This window comes from Cyanistes caeruleus, chromosome 6, assembly GCF_971803275.1.
Source record: "Cyanistes caeruleus chromosome 6, bCyaCae1.hap1.1, whole genome shotgun sequence".
Lineage (NCBI taxonomy): Eukaryota > Metazoa > Chordata > Aves > Passeriformes > Paridae > Cyanistes > Cyanistes caeruleus.
The window spans coordinates 2,975,970-2,990,463 of NC_141706.1; the positions used below are offsets into that span (position 1 = coordinate 2,975,970).

Below are 14,494 nucleotides of genomic sequence, written 5' to 3' on the forward strand. Positions count from 1 at the left end.
TCTGTGGGATGTGGGAGGGTGCAATGCCTGCCTGCCCTTTGCTCCAGCCCTACCCTTCTGCAGCAGGGGCTTGCTCAGCTCCTCTTTTTCTCTGTCGCTGCCCTCTTGGCTCAGGATGTTTTCTGTCTTCTCTATATTTCAAAGCTTTATGGTAAATAATCAATTCAAACCAGCACCCAGTCTCTCCTTCTGTAATTCTGAAAACCCATTAAATTATATTGTTGGGGGAAAACAATAGTTGTGCTAATCATGCTCTGTGCATGTGCATCTTAATTTCCCCAGAGACCTGAATATGAATTTTTACTAACATGTTAATTTTGTGTGTTAATCAGTAGCTGTAGGCCGAATGAATGGATTGACTATGTAAAACTGTTTGATATTGAAACAACTCCTTTTGACCCCCTCAAATTGGCTTCATTCCACTGAAGACGGTTAAAGTTAATTAAGCACTCAATAGGTTTATGGTGTTTAAATTAAAATATATCACTACTCATTGTGTAGTCATCAAGCGAGGACGGCGCTTCCCCTCCCTCCCTTCCCTCCCCCTCACCGCCATTTCCGCGCCCGCTCCGCGCCCCGCGCACGGCGCGGCCGGGGGCGCCGCCAGGGGGCGCCATGGCGCCGCGCTCGGCCCTGAGGGAGCCTGGGGGGGGGGCGGTCAGCGGGACCCCCGAATTCCCAGGCCTTTCCCTTCTTCCCAGGCCTTTCCCTTCTTCCCAGCCTTTCCCTTCTTCCCAGGCCTTTCCCTTCTTCCCAGCCTTTCCCTTCTTCCCAGCCTTTCCCACCTCTCCACGCCTTTCCCTCCTGCCCAGCCTTTCCCACCTTCCCGCGCTGCCCTCCCTTCCCCTTGCATCCCCCCCACCCTTTTCAATTAAACTTCTGCGACGAAATGCCCAGGGATATATGTTTACTGAGAAATAACTGGAAATATGCATGAAAAAATATATAAAATAACACTTAACTCTTCCTTTTTTTTTCTTTTTTTAAAAAAAGGCGTGTTGAAAGCTGTAACAATTGATGTGCTGGCTTTCCCCTCTGGGCCCTTTTAAAGGGCTGGTGGTGGCTGGGGGTTGCGATTGCTGCTTTTCAGAAGCCATGACAGTCACGTTAAGATCTCCGAAAAGAATTGTGTAATAGGTAGAGTGCAAAAAAATGAGATAATGGTAATTCTCGAAGGAATACATGCTTTAAATTAAAAAGCCACAGTGCTGCTGATGTGAGCATTATATTAATGCTTGTAAGACACAATCCTCAAAGCTCTTTCTTCTTCCTCAAGATGTTTACTTCACCTTTGAAGGTGAGGGCTACGTGGTGCCCTGGCACAGCCAGCACAGACTGTAACTCCAGTTATGATTGCAGGTGCTTCACATTCTTGGAAAAAAAGCTTTTGTGGCACACTTTTCGTGAATAATCTATACAGAAGAAAGAAGGTGTTGGCATGTGGGAAGATTCGATGTGGTTGTGCCAGTGGTGTCCCTGTCAGTGGCTGCAGGTGTGGCAGGTTGGCACAGGACAGCTGAGTGACCCCACTCCTGTGTGGCACAGACGGGTGAGGTGAGGCCACTCAGCCCTTGCTGTTGAGTTTGCCACTGATGGGATCTCATTTTTGATAATGTTTTAAGTTTAGGCTGCAAACCTTCTCCATACCTGGTTGAACTGCTTGCACATTGTGGTTAAACAGCAGAGAACTACACACTACCCTCTTATTATTGCAGGGAGGCTGGTCAAAATCACCACAGTCAGATGGCCATTGTAAGCATAAGGGATAAAAATTATTGTCTTCACACTGGCCTTCCTCACCTAGGAAATGTTTCTGCATTCTTCAAAACTACAAATGCTCTATGATCTAAGGGGAGTGATGGAAAGAGGCTCAAGAAGTAAGAAGACTAAATAAAATAATGTTATAAAATAAGTAGATTGTCCTGAAGGGGGAAAGCCTTGTTACTTGTGTTGGCCAGGTATGCTGCTTGCTTTCAAAATTCATCTTGGCTGTATAATAAGAACCCGTAAGTGTATCTTATTTTATTAAAAAAGGCATGAAATCCCATCACACACCTTTAGAGTACTTCATTATTAATTTGTCATGTTCTTCTATTTACCTTTTCAAAACAGAATTGATACTGTACCTTTTGTGCACCTTTGTGTTTGTGAGTGAAATTTTCTTATCTTGGATTTCATAAGGTGAGCAGAGTGGATTACTCTTCTCTGAGTTAGAGGCTAAATAAGTGATTTCCTCAGTTCTCTCATCTTCTGTGCAGAGCTGTGGAGGAGCACTGTGCTTGAGAGAATGTCAAAGCCTGCCTTTGTGAGGCCACGGCTGACAAGTACTGTCTCTGTTGTGGCATATTCCTACCTTTCCACAGTAAACTGTTTCCTAGTGTTTTTAAAATGTATTTCATGTTTCTCCATCTGTGCCAGCCAGGTCTGCTGGATCTACTGCTGGGCAGAATGAGTCAGAGGCAGGGCTACTGCAAGTTGCATCCTCTGTGCTGAAAGCTGAGAGATGACTTCTTGCCTTCCAAACCCTTTTTACAGAGCAGTCCTCTCCAGTAATGCTGTTCACATTTTTGCTGGCTGGTGACAGGAGAGGAGGAGGTCTGGCCGTGCTATCAATGCTGCTTCCTGTTCAGACTCGTAGTTCACATTTATAGCTGTCATCACAAAAGGCAAATGACATTTTTACATGGAAAGCTTTCACAGGAGCACTCAGAGGGCTGATAAATGTGCTTTGCAATTCTGGATGAGTTTAGACTGACTGCAGGAAAGATCTAATGCAGTGGACCAGCTAAGTGTTTTTATTTCTTAAATATCTTCAGATGTGATTGTATCTGCAGTGGGGATTTTATCTAACAGGATAGCTGTGCAAATGAAGCAAGTACCTAATAAGTAGGCGTAAATATTAATATACAATGTGATTTTCTTTTTTCCCCTTACTGAAGTGCCTCTCGAAATCAGGGCTATGGCACTGGCACAGATGAAGTACACAGATGCTCAAGGATTTGGTGCTCTGCAGCTCTGCCCACCGTAACCGGGAGATCAAAATTTTGCAGCGATTTTTTTCCTTTGTACATCTCTTTGACAGCACCAGTCCAGCTACAAAAATCCACTTGTTCTGTGAGCCTACATTCAGTATCATGTTTTGCACACAGTGACAGTTCATCCGGATATCTGCAAATCTACTTTGCAGCAACACAATCTGCTTACCAAATTAAATAAGTGAAATCAGGAGGATTTCAGAAATCCCTTGAGAGCAGCTTTGTAATGTAAATGACTTTGATTGCCACTGATAGCCGTTTGCCAGAAGAGCTTGAGGATTTTGGAGATGCCACCTCAATAATCCTTGGAAGGCTGGCTGGGTGCTGAACTGTGCCTTTTGCTGGTTTTCCCATGCTGAAGGACAGCTCTTGCAGGGATATCTGTGGCTGCTCCAGTGTTTTTGGCTGGCAGAAGCCAGCATGGACATGAAATGTCACCTGCTGCTTCCTGCCTGCAGTTAGTCAAGGTGTGAGAGCCTAACACTTAACAGGGGTGCAGTGGTTTCAGAGAAATGATTTAATAATACCCTGGGGAGCACTCTAGCCTGTGGGAATAGTAGAAAAGTTTGAGGGTTTTTTTAATATTAAACTCTTGCAGTGAATCATTATGTTTAAAAGGAAATGGAGGATTAAGTCTAAACGTTTTCTTTTTTTTTCTATCTCCTTTGAGTTTTTGTGTCTAAGTTGATAAAAGGCTGTCCAACAAAGAGCTGGAGTTTCACATGCAGATTTAATTAAGGCATAGTGTTGAAACCTGATTTGCAGAGCTTGCTCTAGAGCATCTGACTCAGATTTGCTCAGCAAACCTACCTCTTTCTTGGCTAAGAGTACAGATGAATATACCTTTCATCAAGCATGTATGATGTGATAGCAGGACCTTGTCTGCTTCAGGAATCAAGCATGTAAAAATTGTAATAGCTGTGTCTATTCTTTTTATCATCGGCTAGTTCATATGGAGTAAAAATCTTTTTTCATAGCACATGTAATGTGTTCTGGGAGAGGTGCCAAGCATGTTCTTACTTCTATTTTGTTTTTGTGCAAAGGTGTTCTAAATAAGAATAATCAGCCCCACAGAGGATATGACAGTAGCCATGTATTTTCTGCCTAAGCATTATAAAAGGGTTTTCCCTCAGAGATGTGATATTAAGTTACTGAAGTCTAGCATCTGGCCTTGAAAATACGTCTTGATGCTCACATACAGGTCTTTAACTACTTCCCTTTCAACCAAGTCTACCAACTTGTTTTAATGCATGAGGTACTTTCCAGATTTGGACTATTCTGGGGCCTCACTCTGTATTTTCACACATTTGTCAAGGAACAATAATATATTTGATGGATGCTGGGTGTTAACACATGCTGAGGGAAACTTTCCTCCAGCCAGAGCACTTTGAATCCAGTTGTCATCGTTCTGTTCCTTCTGGATTGATGTTAATTTTCTGTGATGCTGCTGGGGCTAGGAGTGGACTCAACAACTTTCAGTTCATATGTTCTTCCATGCAGCAAGTGAAGGAAACAACCTCTCTTAATTCAAGAAGTTGTTCTGCCGTATCATTCCAGATGATTATGAACAATCCTAGGAATTCAGCACTTGTTAGGTTTTATTTTCCTTCTTATTTGGGTAGTTGTTTAAAGTGTTGGGAAAGAGCAGAAGATGATTGGCAATCCCCAAGGGTAAGAGGGGCACGTGTAATTCAATAGCAGATGAGTTTTTATTTTTTCCTCTTTTCCTGTATTGTATAACCTGTCCGTGAGAACTTTTAGGCCCGTTGGGCTTTGTATGTTTTGCTGCTGGCTCACAGCTTGCTCGTGTCCTCTGGCTTACTCTGTTCTGATAAAACATGACTTGTAATTTAGAAGAAAATTATGTAAATGAAGATGTTAAGTTCTTACCAGGGCATTGTAAACTTCAGTTTTAAAGGTCAGCTTAAAGGAAACATAATCTTTTTGATGTTCTACTTTTCATGTTATTTTAATTGGCAGACTGGGCAAGGGGGCACCCTGATGATGATGCTGTCTAACAGATAGCAGCATGAGCTGTGCTAAGTAAAACTGGGCAATAAAGTCTTTGATTACCACTAGTTTCTCCTCTGACATTTTAATCTCAGAATAAGCCAATTTATCACGGTGCAAAACGAATCAGTTTAGTACCTATTTTTATGGTTATGTTACTGTATCTACTCTTTGACACAGAATGTTGTAGTCTGGTCAGCGAGGAGGATGTGATACTTCCAGTCCTACAGCAAAATGTATTCTCTCAGAGAGATCTCAATGAACAGTTTGCTTCAAATTTCATATTGCTGCTGAAGATCAGTCTGGTGCTGCCTTTGATACCCACATTGAGGGGAAAAATATATTGGTGGTCTGGGGTTGTCTCTTTCTGTTGTGTCTTTGCTGGTGGCACCAGGTGCTAATCTGTATTGATATACCTTTGCTTTTAATAATTCTAGATGTTACATGCTTATTTATTTAAAGGTCAGAAAATTCTTTGCTAGGACATTAAGGGTTTTTCAGGTAGCTGGGGTCTCACTTGAAAGCTGCATGGAATTGTGATTTTTGGATTAAATTGCCTTGAAAGATTGTTTCCAACACCACTCTTTGCTGCCTGCCATCTGCTCCAAGGGCTGTTTCTTTTTTCAGCTGTGAAACGCAGCCAATTTGGCCCTTGTTCCTCAGGGTGTTGGGAGGAAGAACTTCTCCCCAGCTGTTGCCAAAGGGAATTCCCTGCAACTCTTAAATGTCCCAGAAAGGGGTGAAAGCAGAATGAAGCCTGACAACGGACAGTGCCAGGCAGAATCGTGCTCAGTGAACTCTGCTCAGCTCAGGTCAGAGTATCTGTCAGTTCTGGGCTGACTACATGGCTGAGGAAGTTGGTCCTGGGTGTGTGTCAGAGGCAGACTTGGAGCTTTTTATCTGCCCTTTCCCTCCTCTGGTTCTGGCCAAGCAAGGTGTGTGACATAGAGAAATCAAGAGCTGAGCTTTGGATTAGATTTGAGTGCTTGGATCTGGCTGTAGCCTTAATATTATATGTGATTTATTTCAGGTCCATGCAAATAATGGCAGCAAGACCTCCTAGATGAAGTATTTTTCTTCTCACTCACAAGCTTGGTGTGTTGCATATGAAAATCTACGAGGACCCAAAACCCCAGACTTTATTTTTGGGCAGCTCCCCATAGTTGTTGATGCAGAAATAAGGGATTTTTCCAGGTAGGAAGGTTTTTGTTTGGTTGTGTGGAGTTTTTTTTTATTGTTTGGGGTTTGTTGGTTGGTTGTTTGGTTGGTTTGGGGTTTTTGGGGTTTTTTTTGCCCGCCAGAAAAATATTAGAATCTGAAAAATTAACCTGTTATTTGCTACGCTCCTATTAGCTTTCCATGCCTAATTTTGTGTTCAGTGAATGAAGTAATTTAGCAGTTTTCCCTTTTTAAAATGCTATCATAGAGGATATTTACAGTGCTTCATTCTCCTCATGTGAATGCCCTCAGATGCTACCTGTAGTTCTGCTGACAGTAGATAATATTACTATTATGTAGATTAAATATATATATACTTTGTATATATTTCTATTTTTTGTATATTATCTAAAAATATACTTTTATATACAAATATAAAAAAATTTTATACGTGAAGCCCAGCCAGAAACCAGGCCCAAGGCCAGCTCCTCATTCATTCCCTCAAGGTAAGATGGGGGACAAAAGCAGAAGAACAACAGTGAGTAAACTCAGGGATTGTGATAAAGCCTATTTAATAAGCCAAACAAAGTGGAACAAGGAATTAATTTCTCATTTCCCATTGCAGGCAGGTGCTCAGCCATCCCCATCACGCGTAACGTTACTTGGGAAGAGTCCATCACTCCAAACATTCCAGCTTTTCCTGCCCCCAGCTTTATATGCTGAGCATGACACCAGATGGTCTGGGACATCCCTTGGGTCAGCTGGGGTCACCTGTCCTGCCTCTGTCCCTCCCAAACCCTTGTGCACCCCCAGCCTCCTCACTGCTGGGGTGAAGAGAAGAAAAAACCTTGGCTCTGAGCAAGCACAGCTCAGCAGCACTGATTAAGCACAACATCCCTGTTTTCAGCACAAATCCAAAATGTAGCCCACATCAGTTCCTATGAAGAAACTTAACCCTGCCCCAACCAAAACCAGCCCAACTCATCTTGCACAGTGTCAATCTAGCTGTAATTTTCAGAGTGGACTTGTGGGGAGTCCAAAAGCAAAATATTGTGTGCTGCCACCAGCAGCTTCAACTTCCTCTCCCTCCAAGCTGTCTTAAAGGTAAAACTACCCCATGACATCCTGACTGAAAATAGTGCTGATAGATCTGAAAAAAATTGCAAAGAATATGAACACTAATCTTGCAAATTAATATGGAGATATATATATATATATATAAAATAATATAAAAGCTAAGTTTTTCTACTGAAATCCTCTGAAGCAGAAAGAATGGCACTGCCAGGAAACAAGAAAAATTCTATTTGATACAGAACAGAATATGCAACTGTTTTTAATCCTATAACTTTGTATATAATAAAGTTAAAATTACTTTGTATTATATGAAAAAAAAAATTGAAAAATGGGAAGAACTTTAAATTAGTAAAGTTTCCTAAAGTAAATTTATATTACTGTAGTAAACCCCAGAATTTTTTTTGCTGTTTATTTTATCACAGAATGGAAGTAACAGTCAGTCAGCCTTGTCATGCACCGTTCATTTTGCACTTTGCATTATTGCCTTTTCTCTCCCTTTGTTGCTTTTTTTAATTAAAAAAAGCTCTTTTATTGTGTAAGATATTCTTGATGTTGATACTGTGTGCGCACATTAACTGCTGTGGCAGGCCTGGCTGGGCTCTGGATGCTACAGCTTCCAAATGATTAATACAAACACTGCTGGGAGATTATTACAGCAAAGGCAGCAGCAGATTATGGAGAGAAGTGCAGTGATGGCATCCAGGAATTCCTGAGCTTTCGGCTCAGACCCTCCTCAAGAAAATTGCTTCCCATTGCTGCTCTTATCCTCATTACTTAGAGAAAATAATACTTTCCCAGCATAGTGTAAGATGACTATGGATAACAGACAGCCTCTATAAACCTTTAAAGGGCAGAAACTGTTATTAAGCAGGTTTTTTACTAACATGTACATCTTTGTTTTAAGTCTTATTTTCATAAAAAAATAAAAAAATCCATTTCAAATAAAAAATCCATGTTACTTCAGAAATGGCACTCATTGTCTTTTGGAGGAATTAGACTGGTATTGTTTTAATATTAGAGTGCCATTAACAACCTGGAGTGTGGCTTACAGGTGGGTGCTACTGCTCACAGTGTTTACCTGTGGAATCCTTTACCTAAAGGAATCCCTTTAGGATCCCTGGAGAGCAGCACATCCTGAGCAGCACATACAATATTCTGCTGATGTGACTACATCAAATATCTTGTGGTCAGCTGCAGAGCAGCACAACTATCCTCTCCTGATTTCCTTTCCCTCTGCCCCCAAAAACGATTTTGTACCACTACCAGTGTATGGTGAATTTGAACAAATATACACATTGTTCTTTAGCAAAGAACTTCCATGTACAGTTTCTAATTAAATGATTTAATCATTCCAATTCAATCAACCTGCATAAACGTCAAATATCAAAAAATAATCTGTTCCTGTAGTCCTTTGCTGCCTCCCCAGAATGATTCTCAGCAATATAAATGATGTTTGTTCTCCTGTTACTGCATCTCCAGATAATGAGCAGTTTTATTATAGTTGAAGCATTATCCCAGCATGTATTTGCAAGAAGTATATGACAATGAAATAGTAATTTTTCATTATTTTTCTTAATATCTTTAGACCATCTATGCCTCTGATAAATATTTATACTCAGCTTTGTATAGAAATATATTCCTCTTTTCTAAATTACCCTCAACTGCAGTTGTTTTATATGACTTTTTTTTTTCTCTTTGTGTCTATTATACATTTGTTGTTAAGGTCATCTCAGTATTTTGCATGAATGCTTTTTCTTCTCTATGTTTGTTAGGAATGTGTGCTGTGGACAAATATGGACATTATTTATCCAGGGTAATTTTCAGTTTTACTTTAGATCTATTGCAGACTGCTGCAAAGCATTTTGTTTTCTTTTAATCTCTATTTTAGTGATGAAATTATAATGATGCTTTTAGAAGCATTACTTAGTGATCTTGTTTTCAAGTAGACTGCATCATAAAAAGGGGTATCATGAGATATTGAAAAGGATTCTGTTTCTTACAAGATTTGTCCCATTTTTAATTTGAATGTCCCCCTAGTGCACAAGGTTCATTACAACTAATTATTTTGGTTACACTTGGATTTATAATGTAGTTCCCAAAAGGAAAAGAAACCTCCATTTTATTTATATTTTAATTTTATCATATTGTTTTCTTCAAAGAGAAAGTTTGGCTGATCTGGGGGAGTGACTGCATCACTGTAAATAATGTCTTCATCATTTTCAGGGGTAAGAAATTGAGAATGAGGGAGCTGAGTAACAAAGAGGGGATGTGTGGGTCTCCTGTTTCTCCATACATTTTAACCTATATCCTCTTTCACAGCAAATATTCAAGATGAAACCAGTTCTCATGTGGGCATTGTTTCCTTCTACTGCTTTGTTGCATTTATATTGGTGATTTTTAGACATACAATTCACATTGAATGCACTTTCCCATTTTAATTTTGGTCTCTTCTGAAAACAGAGTTTTTACATCAGAAGTGTGGGACAGAAGATAAGGAGATGATACATAGAAAGGAAATGCCAAACAGCAAGAGCAAGACCAGAAAAAAATCCAGGTACCACTTAACACTAATTTTAAGGAAATGAAAAATGGTCCTCTCAAATTTTGACAGTTAAAATCCAGCTGTTTGTTGCTGCATCCTTTTTGCTCTATAGGTTTCTGGAATGATGGAATTTTAATTTAATGGGTTTTTAGTGAGTTTATTTTAAGAATTTGGAATCTCCCTGTCACAAATCTCATTAGCACAGATTAAATGTGAGGAACATTGTCTTAGCGACCAGAACAGGCTCATGTGGCTGCCCCTTGTTCTACACAAGGAAAGAGGTACTGGCAATCTGGGCAATATATAAAATGTATGTGCAATGGATCTGCTTTCTTTCTAATTTAATAAAATTAAGACTTGTGTCTTCATTGCAGATATTTTCAGAAAATTGAAACAGCAAGATGTACACATCTCATGCCTATTTGTGATAGTTTTCCATATTTTTATTAATACACTATTAATGTTTGGATAATTCTCAAGCATTTCTTATCTTTTCTCCTCAAGTGAATGTTAAACTTGGCCTTGCACAGATCTTGGTGCATTAAATGTAATTGGCAATATTATTGATATTTGCAGGTTTGCACTCTTTCAAAGGATTGCATCATGATGAGTAATTTTTCACTTAATCATCCTTTTTCCTCTGCCAGTGTAGGCTAAGTTAACTCCACCAATCACAAAATGAGAATTTGAACCTATATTTTTATTGCTGGTGACGTCAGAATTCATATGAAAGAATTCATATGAAGCCTATAATATACTGAGTGGAAAAATATAGTGCAGTGAGAGCCACCTGTTTACATGGTGGTCTTGGTATTGAGAAAAATCTGTTCTGCTTCACAACTGCTTATTGTATTGTATAGGGCCCAGGAGAGTTTGATGCCATTAGCAAGTGTAGGAATGAATGCAGAAATGTTTCAACAGATGTCAGAATTGTGCATTGATTTGTATTTCTGCTGTTTTCAAATATTTTTCGTTTAACAACACCTTTGTCCTGCCAGGAGAAAAAACAAAGGAGTTTTTTGTGGATGTACAGTATTCACCTATGTTTTGGAAGGCAGCCTTGTCCTTCCATGGTGGGCTTCACACAAGCAGTGACACAAAAGTAGTTAAAAACAACAGCCCAAAGCCTGGATTTAAAATTCCCAACAGGTGGAGCAGATCTTATTGCATTTGCCAGAGTGTTTCAAGGCCCTCTAACTACTGTAAAGAAAATCCTTTTGTTGTTGTTTTCAAACAGAGCATAACATTTGCTAAGAAGTTCATTATATAAGCAAAATCAGTAGTTACTAAAAAGAAAAAAAGGTCTAGTTTTATGGTAACAGTAAGTGAAGAAAGGAAATAATTTTAAAAGATGGTAGAATCACTTGGTATGTATGTGGGTAATATTGTGAGCCTTGCATGTGGCATGTAAAGCATTTAACAAATCAATAATTTCCACATTTGCCAAAACACATACTTTCAGTTTGTTTCAGTCTACATGAAAATAATGAAAGTGTCATAATAGTTTTAATTTTTTTTTTAATTTAAAAAAAATGGCTGTTATCAGAATTATCTTAAATTAGAAGTTCAGAGATGTTGAACTGGTGTTTTATAAATCATTAACCTGATTTTTTTTTTTTTTTTTTTACAAGGAGAAAGAGATTTTATATCAGAATAGTGTACTAGAAGATAATGAGATGATATGTAGAAAGGAGATACCAAGCAACAAGAGAAGCTTTTTTTTTAAAGCATCTTTTATTATAAAGAGCACAATTATAAGCTGATGTTTTAATGAAGTTGTATTTTCTCTAAAAATTAGTGTTACAAAAAGTTATTGCTTATGCCTTAAAGAGAGATTTTTGGATTCTTCTGAGAATGTGTTATTTTTTCCTTTTGTGCTTAGAGTTGAAAAGAGTTCTGATTATAAAGTGTATTTTAATATCTTTTTACTTTCTGTTACAGGACTGGCTGGCTTTTACCTGTGCTTCAAGGTTTACATTCATCCGGAATTTTGATTACAGAATATTAGCTTATAGACTTCAAATTTGAAGTAAGGATATAGAGATTACTGAATGGTTTGATACTGAAATGGTACCATTGACTGATATTATCTCCCTTTCCTCTTGCTGTGTGGATCAAGTTTCCTTGAAGAGCTGTGAGCACTTTTGATGCCAACTACAGAACGTGCTGAGTTAGCCCTTGCCTAAGGCCATGCTCTGTATTTTTGGCTCCTTCAGGCCAATGCTTCTGGCTCCAGAGTAAAACTTAAGATCTGAAATGAGTTGCAATGATCAATATTTCTTTCTTCCCTCAATAATTCTTCCAGAACTTTGAAAACCGAAAAACTGACTCCCAAAGGTGATTGAAACTTGTAATTTCGTTTTGCTCGACATGAAGTTATATAATCCTTCAGCACATTACATGGTTCTCCTGTGGCATTAGGGTATTAGTACTAATGGAAAGACATAGTTATTACAAACAATTCCAAATTTCACGGTGTGTATCTTAATAGCAGAAAGGGATTTTCTCATGATTAAAAGGGAAAATGGGTGGCAAAATAAGGAAGGAATGCTTGTTACATAGGATGATCCCCTGGAGGCTTAATTACTGAAAAAACAAATAGGAGGTAAATGTTCAAGATGTTTACAGGTTAAACATTCCATGAGTATCTTTTAAATAAGAGTATCTGCAACCTTGGAGCAGCTAATTGCTCAAGAATCACAGCCATTTGTGCTGCCTTATTTTCCCCTGGGATCGACACTCACAACAGGATAATTCTTACCCTTATATAAGTGTCACAGTAGGGACTCAGTGCAATTTGCTGATATGATATCAAAAATAGCATTAAGGTAATTACATTTTGCACTTGTAATGTTTCACAGGCAATAATATAACTGAAAACTACTCTTTTTTTTGCATATAGTAACCTGGCCGTTCCCCATCAGAACCTCAGTTTTCTTCTCTTTTTCCTTCTAAGGTTGAGCAGTGAAGTTATTCAAAACTTTTGGGGAATTTTTAGTATCTTCAACATGGAATTGTATCCAATAATCAGAGCTGAAGAACAAATTGAAGTAAGTGTTGCACTGTTTGACTTGGGTGATGTTCTGTAGACTAAGCTGATCACTGTGTGATCTGTCTTCAATACTGTTCCACTACAGTTTAAATTGAGCTCTTTGTTTCTCTCATTTTCTGGAGGAAAAGTAAAACTAGTAGGCTGTGGTGTTGTTGTCACTTGGATATATTTCAGTTGATAAAATTAAACATTTGTGTTGAAAAATTTAATTCCCTGTAACACTAACCTTAGCTTGTGAATTGATACCTATGCAAGGAAGATTGGTATTCACAGCTCTTGGAATTAGCAGGTCAAACAGTTGTTCTTACAGTCCAGTGGAAAAGTGACTACAGCAAGAAAACCAGACCTCAGCTTGTTGGAAATGCCACAGAGATGTGGATTTAAATTGAGCACCTCCTGAATTTACATTAAGGGACAGAATGACCCAAGTGCTTCTCACTTGAGTTGCCAGGGACAAAGGAAATTAATTTAATTACGATTTAGACTCAGTTCAACCAGATATTTTGCAAAGCTTTGTAATAAGTTGGTGGTGTTTCTTTCAAGTCTTGTATCAGTTTCTGGGAAATGCCCAAGTTCTGGGAAGCACTTTCTTATTTACATGTGATATCTTATTTAGGTGGTATCTATCATCTTATTTAAGCATTTCAGATTAGATTTACAACTTTGGTATTACAGGAAGGATGACTGTTCACTAAATCCTGGTTCAAGCAAAGCAAAGGCATCCCAGAGATGACAAACATGGGGGATCAGAGCTTAAGCTTTTGTGACTACAAAATACAGGCAAGTTGAAGAACTGATGGCAGCTTTCAAACCAGCTGGTGTAACTGGTTTGGAGGTTGGCCCTGCAAAACCTCCAGGAGCTGCCGCATGGAAAGCTGCTCTGGAGCCAGCTGTGACTTGGCTCTGCTTCATCCACACCTCCACTGAGTTCTTGCAGGAAAAAAATATGTATTTGTCTACCTGGCTTTGAGGGGCTCCCTGACCACGCTGCCCATGGGTGACTGTTTACTGCCAAAGGCTGGTCATGAAAATGTGCAGAGGAGCCAAGCTGGACTGATAATTTATCTTTGCAGCTGTTATAATTTCAATATACAGAAACAACCATTTAAAGAGAGATTGTTCTTCAATAAAAAAGGCACTCTGAACATCTCAAAATTAAAGCCTAGAAATGAAGGTGGATTTAGCTGAACTATTTGAGGGCTCTTCCACAATGGGCTAAATCACACAGAGAAAAGAAACAGGCACATTTGAATATAATTTTATTTTGCCATTGAACAGTGCTAGAGACCCTTTTTGTAGATAGACAAATGCTTGTCATTACTTTATGCTCAAAGGCAGCATTGAAAGTGACCTGGAACAGGCAGGAACTGACTTTTTTCTACTAATATGATATGAAAGTTTTATCGTATTAGGAATTTTCTGTCATGGTGGATTAGTATCAGGTCATATTAACGTTCATTTTTACTAACTTACAATGAAATGTGCTAACGTGACTACACTATCACATGAGAAAAAAAGCAGAATGATTTTATATTAATGTGATACCACAGAAAGATTTCAATACCTCTGTCCCATGGCAAGTAGGAAGAAGTTAAAAATAAAATAAAATATAATGGCTTGGGA

General features: G+C 38.8%; 1 protein-coding gene across 2 annotated transcripts in view; it reads left to right on the forward strand.

Annotated features, from left to right (window-relative positions):
- LOC111930453 (uncharacterized) overlaps nucleotides 1-14,494 on the forward strand; it is an 89,307-nt gene extending 74,813 nt beyond the window's left edge. For both annotated transcript variants that reach the window (XR_015287690.1, XR_015287691.1), the window contains 5 exons: nucleotides 6,076-6,239; nucleotides 9,738-9,831; nucleotides 11,761-11,848; nucleotides 12,776-12,869; nucleotides 13,547-14,494. The gene's annotated coding sequence lies outside the window, so the exon portion shown is untranslated. The remainder of the gene's footprint in view (nucleotides 1-6,075; nucleotides 6,240-9,737; nucleotides 9,832-11,760; nucleotides 11,849-12,775; nucleotides 12,870-13,546) is intronic.